Below are 9,683 nucleotides of genomic sequence, written 5' to 3'. Positions count from 1 at the left end.
ATACTTGAGGTGAAGAAAACAGAGGAGGGTTATTTTGGTAAGAGGCCAGATGTTGGTCACTTGAGGATTTTTGGGTCATTAGTTTATTGCCATGTGACCAAAGATGCATGGAAAAATCTTGAGCCAACAATAGAGTTGGGGACCTTTTTGGATTACACCAATACACTCCACAACTATTGGGTGTACATGTGGACCAGTTGAATGACAGTGGTTCGTAGGGATATCGGGTTTGATGAGTAGAAGGCCATGCAAGTATCCCTTGAGAGGGAGCTTGAGCTACATGCAGATGAGGAGATTTAGCTCCTAAAATTGAGGGGCCTTAAATTGATGTGGAGAAACCACATGCATAGGTTTAGAGATTGGAGACATCCACTGAGACAGAGTCTTCCAGAGAGGGAAGAAATCACACTAGAGAGGCTGACAGATTGTTGGATGATACACAGGAGAATGTGGGAGCACCCTCTTCTCAACGCAGATAGAGTAGGTCACCAGAGAGGTACACTAGATACATGGCACTTATGGGTGCATGTGTTGTGACAGAGCTATCTTCCTTTCAGGAAGTAGTGCAGCAACCAGTTTGGGTTGATGCGATGGTGGAGGAGTATGACTCCATAGTTCAAAACAGTGTTTGGGATGTGGTCCTGAGAGACCGAGACCAGAGGACAAGTCAGTTGTGAAATATTTTTGCCTTTACAAGGTAAAGCAAGATGCAGATGGTAGTGTTGAGAAGCATAAGGCTAGATTTGCGGCCCGTGGCTTTACATAGGTAGAGGGGATTGACTATGACGAGACCTTTGATCCTGTTTCAAGGTACTCATAAACCAGATCTATTTTTGGCACTATCAGCAAAAATGGGTTGGAATATCCATTTGGTGGATGTTAAGACTGCCTTGCTCAGTGACATGATTGAGGAAGAGTTGTACATAGAGCAGTGTGAAGGTTTTGAAAACTTGGACCGTGAGTCGCATGTGTACTGACTTAGGAGAGCGTTGTATAAGTCGAAGCAAGCACCTTGTGCTTAGTACACTAGGATAGATATCTGCTCCACTCGGTTGGGCTTCACGAAGAGTGAAGCGGATGCGAACCTGTATCACATAGTGGTGGAAGGTAAGTTTTTGATCATTATAATTTATATAGGTGATCTTATACTCACAGGTGATGAGAAGATCATCAGATCTTACAAGGAGGACCGTGCAAGAGAGTTTGACATGAAGGACATGAGGCTCATGCATTACTTTCTTGGCATGGAGGTATGGTAGGGAGATAGGGAGTTGTTTGTATCTCATGGCATGTATGCCAATGAGATACTCATGAGATTCCGCATGTAGAGCAATAAACCCATGGTGACTCCTCTACCTGGTAACTGGAAGAAGGAGGATGCTACTTCAGTAGAAGTAGTGGAAGCTACTATTTACAGGCAGTTTGTGGGTCACTCATGTATTTGGTGAACACACGACTAAATATGTGTTATGCATTTAACTAGCTTAGTCAAGTGATGGTTAGGCCTACCAAGTTGTATTGGAAGGCAGTGAAGCACGTATTGAGATACCTTAGAGGCACTACTCAGTTTGGGTTGTGGTACAGACTAATAGAGGGAGTGAAGCTTCAAGGCTTAACCGATGCAGATTGCGCAGGGAGTCCATCTAACAGGAAGAGCACATCAAGACAGATCTTTAGTACTGGGCCAGCTATAGTTTCTTAGTACAATAGGAAACAAAGATCGATTGCACTCAGTTCGGTAGAGGCAGAGTAGATGGCTGCAAGTCAAGCAACATGTGAGACTATCTGGATGAGGAAGATCCTGTTTGGTTTATTTGGTCAGCAGATAGATCCGATAGTGATTTATTGTGATAATCAGAGCTATATAAAACTCTCTCAAAATCTAGTATTTCATGATCAGTCCAAGCATATAGATATCCAGTATCATCATATCAGGTATTGTGTATTGAGGCAGATCATGCTGTTAGATTACATTCCCATGAAGGATAAATATGTTGACATCTTGACAAAGCCATTGCCAAGATGTAAATTTGAGTTTCACAGAGACAAGATTGGGGTAGTGGATAATCCCTTTCTTGTTGAGAGGGAGTGTTGGAGAAATGGAAAAAATAAATTCTAGTTTAATTTGTCCTTGAATTAAACTGTAAATTAAAATAGAATTATTTTCTCATAGCAATTTGAAAATAATTAATTAAGTTAAATTAACTTAATTAATTTAGGAATTTTGAATTGGAAGTCTTTTAGAAGACATGTATATGTTCTCCCTAACTTATAGGGGTTGAGGATGAGTTATGAATGATTTGTAATTAGCTAACTTAGTTTATTGAGTTAATTCTAGTTAAATTAGTTCCAATCAATTTTAGGAACTAATAGTGAGTAAACAATTAGTTGGGACACTCGTGACCTAATTAGTGCTACTCTAGTTAACTAAAGATTCCACCATCAAAAACTCATGCATGTTGATTCTGAGAAAGACTCAGTTGAGACTAGAGTGCAGGGACACTGTACGATTTGATTTAGATTTTTCTGACTTGCATTGACAGTGCATGCATTCAGGAACTGATCCTGGAGGGATTGCGCTATTTTTAGAGGCTTTATTTCCCTTTAAATAGAAGTTATCCTTCATAGGAATTACACATTTAAATAGAGACTTGGAGAGCTTGTGAATTGGCTGAGCTTTGGCCTTGAGCTTTCTTATGAGTTGGAGATTGAATTTTCTGAGTGCTCAGATTGTTCTAGAGAGAACAACCATTTTAGTGTCATCTTTATTTTTAGAATTAATACAAATCAAATAGTGGGGTTTTGAGTTGTGGCTTTCCCCGATATTTATTGTGTTATGTGCCTTTGATTCTCTTCCTCTATTGATTATTTTTTTCTCGATGTTTATTGTCTTATGCTATAAAAAGTAGAAGTATATTCTTGTCTCTTGTTTTAGTAGATTACATGAACTTGTGAATCTACAAGTTTTTCTACAGTAGTTGGGAAGTTATTTACTCTTGTGAAAGTTTCTATTTTTTCAATGACACTTGTGATTTAGAGGGAGTGAGTTATCATAAATAACATTATTTCCTTGGGCCAAAAATGACATATTTCTTGGTTAGAAAAGTCAAGTATGACATAGCTCTCACAACCCATTCTACTCTCCTAAAAAATAACCTAGAGCTCACATTAAAAGCCTAGGTATGAGTCTAGAAAACGACAACCTCTTAATTGACCAAGATCACAAATGATTTATCCTATGGTGTAGTAATCAATATTCTCTTAATTGTCCAAGATCACCAAGGATTTCTCCTATGGTTTATTGATCAATATTTTGGAGTTGAGCTCAACTTTGATGGGTTTGGTTCGGATGTGAGCTCAACTTTGATGGGTCTAGTGTATAATGCCCAATGATCTTCTTTGAGAGGGAAATATGTCAATATATAGCATATGTCACTAGAGAAGGAAATTTTGATGCAATGAAGAAATACCTCGAACCCCCTTATCATTGGAAAATACTTATTCCATGTGACACAATACCCTACATCACTTGGTTTGTGTGACACTATACCAGGCTACATCAATGGATAATAAAACTTAAAGTGATACATGTAGCCATTATTGCAGGGAAGTTAACTTTTAAAGTGATAATATATCTCTCTTTGTTTGTGCATTTCAAGATAAGTTGACCCTATTGCTTGGATCACACTCAAGGTGTTGGGTTAATCTCAAGTGATACCTATAGCCATTATCACAAGGAAGTTGACTTTTAAAGTGATAACATCTCTCTCTCCCATTGTGTGTTTCTAGATAAGTTGAACCTATCACTTGGATAACACTGAAGGTGTTCAGTTTATTATATATGATATTAGAGCAGATTGCAACACTATCCTACTATGGGAAAACATTAGGATTTGACATTAAAAATTTATATGGTTTTTGTTATGGAGATGACTTGTAACCAAACACTAAATTTATTGCATTACAACAATGAAGAGAAGACATAAGCAGGTGATAAGAGTATAGATGAAGTTACAAAATTGACAAGGTTGACATCACAAATGGTTATTTTGATTATTTGAAAGTTAGTGTTTCATTTCATTAAAATGATACTGCAAGTACCAAAAACAACAACATGACATATGATTGGTGCATGTATTCCACCACTCGAGACACCTTCATTTCAGAATTTGCATGACCTCTAGTCTATTCCAATTCGCTTGCATGAAGATAAGTTCAATATATCAGTGAACTAATAAACATGCGAGCTAGTCCCGAGTCCAACAGATGCATGAAAGCAGTATTGACACCTCCAATAGGGTGGTTTTAGAGATTTTTCTATAGGCTATAGTGCCTTATGTGAGTGGATTAGGTTTACTTTTGTATTATAGTTTGATTGCATGAAGACAAGCTTGAAGGGTTAATAAAACTAGAGAGTTGATAAGTGTGAAAAAGGTATTGTCCCCTCTAGTTGGATAGTTCCACATCATATAACTTGTTGAACTAGAATGGAATATCCCTATAATGGTATTTTGTTCTAGTAAGTGCTCTACTCAATGGATAAGTGCTACAAGAATCAAAATATGGAATTTTTCTCAGCATACTCATTACCTCCAAATGAAACAACTAGAATCAAACTATGACATTTTTCTCAGCATACTTGATACCTCCAAATGAAGTTTCTATTGATCCTTTCATGTCCACCATCACATAGTGCCAAATGAAATTTCTATCGATCATGGTTTTGGATGTCGTCTTTCCTAAAATGTTTGTAGTTTTATGTGAGTTGTACTAACCAAAGCTAGGATGCGGGAATTAGGTAGCTTGGATGAGTCTTAGATCCCACTTGCACTAATGCTAGCCACAAATCCATTATGAGAGATAACATTAGTTTCCTTAGAGTTGAATTTAGGTTGTCAAGCTAAAGAATTTAGAGTTGAAGTTAGGTTGTCAAGCTAAAGCAGAGGAGAGGTTGTGCACCATACTAAGAAGTATGGAGTTGCAACTAAAGCTGAAGGTAGTCGTTGATTTTTATTAGGAGAAGAATAAGAAGACTAACAAGTGTCTTGTTCCTTATACACCACACCAACATACACACAACCATCTGGCCCTCTTTAGTGTTTCAATGGTTATAGGTAGCATTTAATGTTTATAAACTAACGCTAGCATTAGCTTCAAATCTTGGAAATACGAATCAAATAAATGCATGGAACAGAGATATTGTATGAATAATATCAATGATTGGTTTTTCTGCCTTGGGAAGAGGCCAGATAAGATCATCAATTATCTTATTGATCCTCAAAGTTAGATTGATAAATTGATAGGTTGAGAATAATGATCATTTTATGAACAGTGTAAAGTTCATAAAAACATTGGATTAATATGCAGAAGTACTAATGTTGACTAATACAATCAATTACTATAGTCCCATGCCATAGATGAAGAGGATTAGTAAGAAAAATACTCCCATGTTCATGTCTCACAGATTAAATTCCAAACTCTAAAGAGAGACTATGAACTATAATGAATTAATAAACTCTCAATGAATTTGTTGCTCTCTTGAAGGATTTTGATTTTTGTAATTACTTATATATATGGTTGATGTTACTTTTTGTTTAGAGGTAGTATGTTTTGAGTGCACTGTAAAGATGTTATTTTAAAAACAAAGTCTCTAGTGTTCCTGAGGGTATTCGGGGAATCCCTAGTGAGGGATGTTACATGCGGAAACTCTAACACTTTCTCTATCCCACTTCCATAATCTATTGTTATGTTTCAACATGATTTGTTTGTTTGATGTTGTGGAAAATCTAATAGATCCTTTTCAATATCCTGGTCAACATAAGTGTGGATGCAACCTCAACCATGAGTGAGAATGATGAGTCACGAAGATAGGGTCAGTTTTGAGACTCTCCTTCAAAGGATCTAGCTTTGGCCATATGGAATTTATTGGGCTTCACTCATCATCTTTGAACATTGTTATTCTCCCATCATGGGGTTTAAGCACATAACCATTGAATGTAGTTGGTAAAGTTTCTTTAGTTAATTATCATATCAATAGCATGGAACAAATCTTTTTAGGGCTCTGCATAGTGAGTATAGCAAAGAAAATAGCTTGTCAAGGCTCTGCATGGTGTGTCCACTCCAAGGTATCCTCCAATGTGGAGAAGGTAAGGCCATGGCTCTTTATCAAATCTCCAATAAATCGAGAGACTCCCAAAACTCCATCCTTTCACAAATCTTAGCTCAAAAAATGTGGAACTAAAAATGCTTATTTCTATAAACCCTCCTTACCCAAAAATAAGATTCCTAACAAAAACTAAATCTATGTTTTTTTTAACATTATTGTGCATCGATTCATATTTAATTTCATGGCAGGTCTTCAATGTTGATTGTGGAAATAGTTGCAGATTACGATGGATCAACTACTTGAGAGTTGATATCATCTGAGGTAGTTTTAGTCCAAATGAATAAAATCTTATCATTCATCTTCATACCATTCTTAGAAATAGGTTGGTTTAAATTCCATTGATTTATTAGTTCTTGATGGTGCATTAAAGTATTTACATTAAGATATATTTTAATGGATTAAATATGTGTAGGTGGGCATACAAAACATTCCATCCACCTAGAAGAATAGATAATGATATTTAGAATTACCAGAACTCATGGATGAAGAAAGAGCTTGTTAAGGGTGAGCTAATTTCAAATAATGTTGAGGCTTCCAAAGTACATATTAATTTTCCATAGATCTTGTTCGAAGAATCTCCAACTCTCGGCAATGAGAGTAAGATGCTAAAATTTCAAGAATTTTAACCATCTCTAGAAACAAAAAATATAAGAATGGTCATTTGCAATATATATTACCATGGCACAATGGTATGTATGCAGATTCAAGGACTTTTAGTTTCAATTACATTGCATGGCTACAACATCTTGAACCCAATTGAAGGATCCTTTTGTTATAATCTAGATTCAGAAAAACGCAATGGACTTACACTACATCATCCATGAATGAGAGTGACTACATGAGATCCCCGCATATGGAATTGTTAATTTATTCTCATCATGAAACATTGGATCCTGTTGATCATGCTAACATGGATAGATAATGGGAATTTGGTTCCAACTATAATGGGGATGTTCTAGGATATTTCAAGTGCTTATATAATGGTGAACAGTATAAACATAGCACTAAAAATAGTTGCAACTATTTTCCTCCACTTTATGATGTGAGTGAATAATCTGCAACCATTGATTTGAAAGATAGTGACAACAATTCACTAAGATATCTAGAGCAAAACCAAAAAAATGAGATCAATATAGCCCAAGAAACATGAGTATAAAATGTGAACAAAGTAATTTAAGGTGCAAGAAGTGGAAATAGTGATATAACCAATAAATTGAAGATAATAAGCCAAGCACTAGGAACAAAGCATTTGTCAACATATAAATTTTTTCACTACCTCATTGTCCACTATAAGAAAGGTCTTTCTTGAAGATATAGAAGCTCCATTTCCATCGAAATATGTCTGCCAAATCATAAATACATTTATATAGACTTACAAAGTTTAATCAAATGATCTAAACATCGGTATGAAACCATTGATCAAATGGGAAAACAAGTATATTTTCAATGCACGTAACAACCAACTCCTGAGTTCAAAAACATAGATTGTAGTTATACCCTCATCCAAGGTCTTCAGACATAGCTCACTAAAGGTGTATCAAGGAGCTATTAGTCTCTTAGTTATAGAATTGGAATTTTTTTATTTGTAACTTAGCAAAATGGAAAAGTTGTGGAGACAAACAATATTCTTCTTCTTTCACTAGGCCATGACAAATTAATAAAGCAAATAGTATCAACCCCTTGGAAAAGGAAAGTTGAGAAAAACAAATACCATGAACAAAAAAAGAATCTAATGAGTTGAAGGGCTAAAAAACATGGCACCCATAACGAACCTTTCCATCGAAAGATTATTATATGTTTGGCAACAACAAAACATTTTGATATAAATTTCATGTAGCCTACTACTACAAAGGAAATTCAAACCACAACTTGTTGTTCCACTTCAAATTTCACCCAAAATTACCTCATATTTAAAGGTATCACCATATCTTATACCAAACAAAATTAAAAAAAAGAAATATCGCTTGGAGAAATATGACCATAAAACTTAAATTGAACCATACATGTTAATGAATCTTGTTTTATATAATAATATTAGAATGAACCTATTCTTCTATTCGAAGGAGAGAAAATTTCATAGATACTAACGAATCCTTATGCATTACCTGCATTCGAATGAATTAAAAAAAATTAATGGCACGAGGAGAGTGACGATATTGTGTTTCTAGAAGAGATATTTTATCTCTTCACACAACACCAAGATTCTTCTTGTCTGTTGTTGCAAAAATGGAAATCCCTAATGGACATCATTGCCTTCACAACTAATCTGTTTCTACTAGTGTCTTAAGCATAAAACTCGACTCTTTCCTGCTAAAGCAATTAGATACCATGTGATTGAGCTACAGTGATAGTTGATAGATATTAATAGCTCACTAAAGGTGTATCAAGAAACTATTAGTCTATTGGCTATAGAATTGGACTCTTTTTATTTGTAACTTAGCAAAATGGTAAAGTTGTGGAGACAAGCTCCATTCTTCTTCTTTCACCGGGCCATGTAAAATAAATGAAGCAAATAGTTTTAATGCCTTCGAGACGTAAAGTTGAGAACAACAAAGAGCATGAACAAACAAAGAATCCAACAAGTTGAGTCGAGAGAGGTTAGGCTTTGTAAACAAGCATTCATATGCTTGTTAGAGTCAGTATAAATCTTTACAAGAAGTTGAGCAGTCTTGACATCTTGAACAACATCCAATGGAAATGTACCAACCCCTACAATAAAAATGATGTCTCGAAATAAGGTGCAATCAATACCAATAATATCATCTTCTGAAAATATTCTCAAACTTAAATGCCTCAAACCCTGATGCAAAGAGGTCATCATGAACTATAATCATACCAACTAGATCACACATGTTATTCACTTCTTTATTGGAAGATTCACCATCATCAACAAGGTATATTGTTGGATGCATCAATTCACAACTCACTTTGCAGTCACCATGCGCATGTGTCTCACCACTGAAGTCCCATTGCACAACTCACCTTCCACTAGTTCCTCCAACAGTTGGAACTATTTTAACTGAAAACAACTTGAGATAACTGACTTTGATTACTACAAATTAGCAATCGCACATACTTAACTAAACTCTAACTCCTACAACTCAAATTTACTATCTAAACTGGGTGACACAAGTCATGTCACATAAGTTAACTACATCCAAGTTGTCTGTTGATGTGGAAATTCAAATTTTATCAATTTAATCAAGGGAAAATCAAATTGAGAATTTCTTGCTCCATTTTTAGACACTCTATTCTTAGCAAGAAATGGATTATCAACCTCTCCTATCCTGCACTTGTGGAACTCAAACTTCCCTCTTGAATTTTTTTTTTTCAAAATATTAGCATCTTGTTCCTCTATCGGAATGTAGTGTAGCAACATTATCCGCCTCTACACACAGTCCTGTAAATGGTAATACTAGATATCTATTTGCTTGGATCGATCGTGAAATACAAGATTCTTAGAGAGTTTGATTCAGCTCTGCTTATCATAATAGATCACAGTTGGATCCATCATCTT

The sequence above is a fragment of the Pinus tabuliformis genome, chromosome 6 (genome assembly GCF_031772625.1).
Source record: "Pinus tabuliformis cultivar Carrire ecotype Pingquan chromosome 6, CPIR1, whole genome shotgun sequence".
NCBI classification, from domain to species: Eukaryota; Viridiplantae; Streptophyta; class Pinopsida; order Pinales; family Pinaceae; genus Pinus; species Pinus tabuliformis.
Note: the sequence above shows the minus strand (reverse complement) of the source record.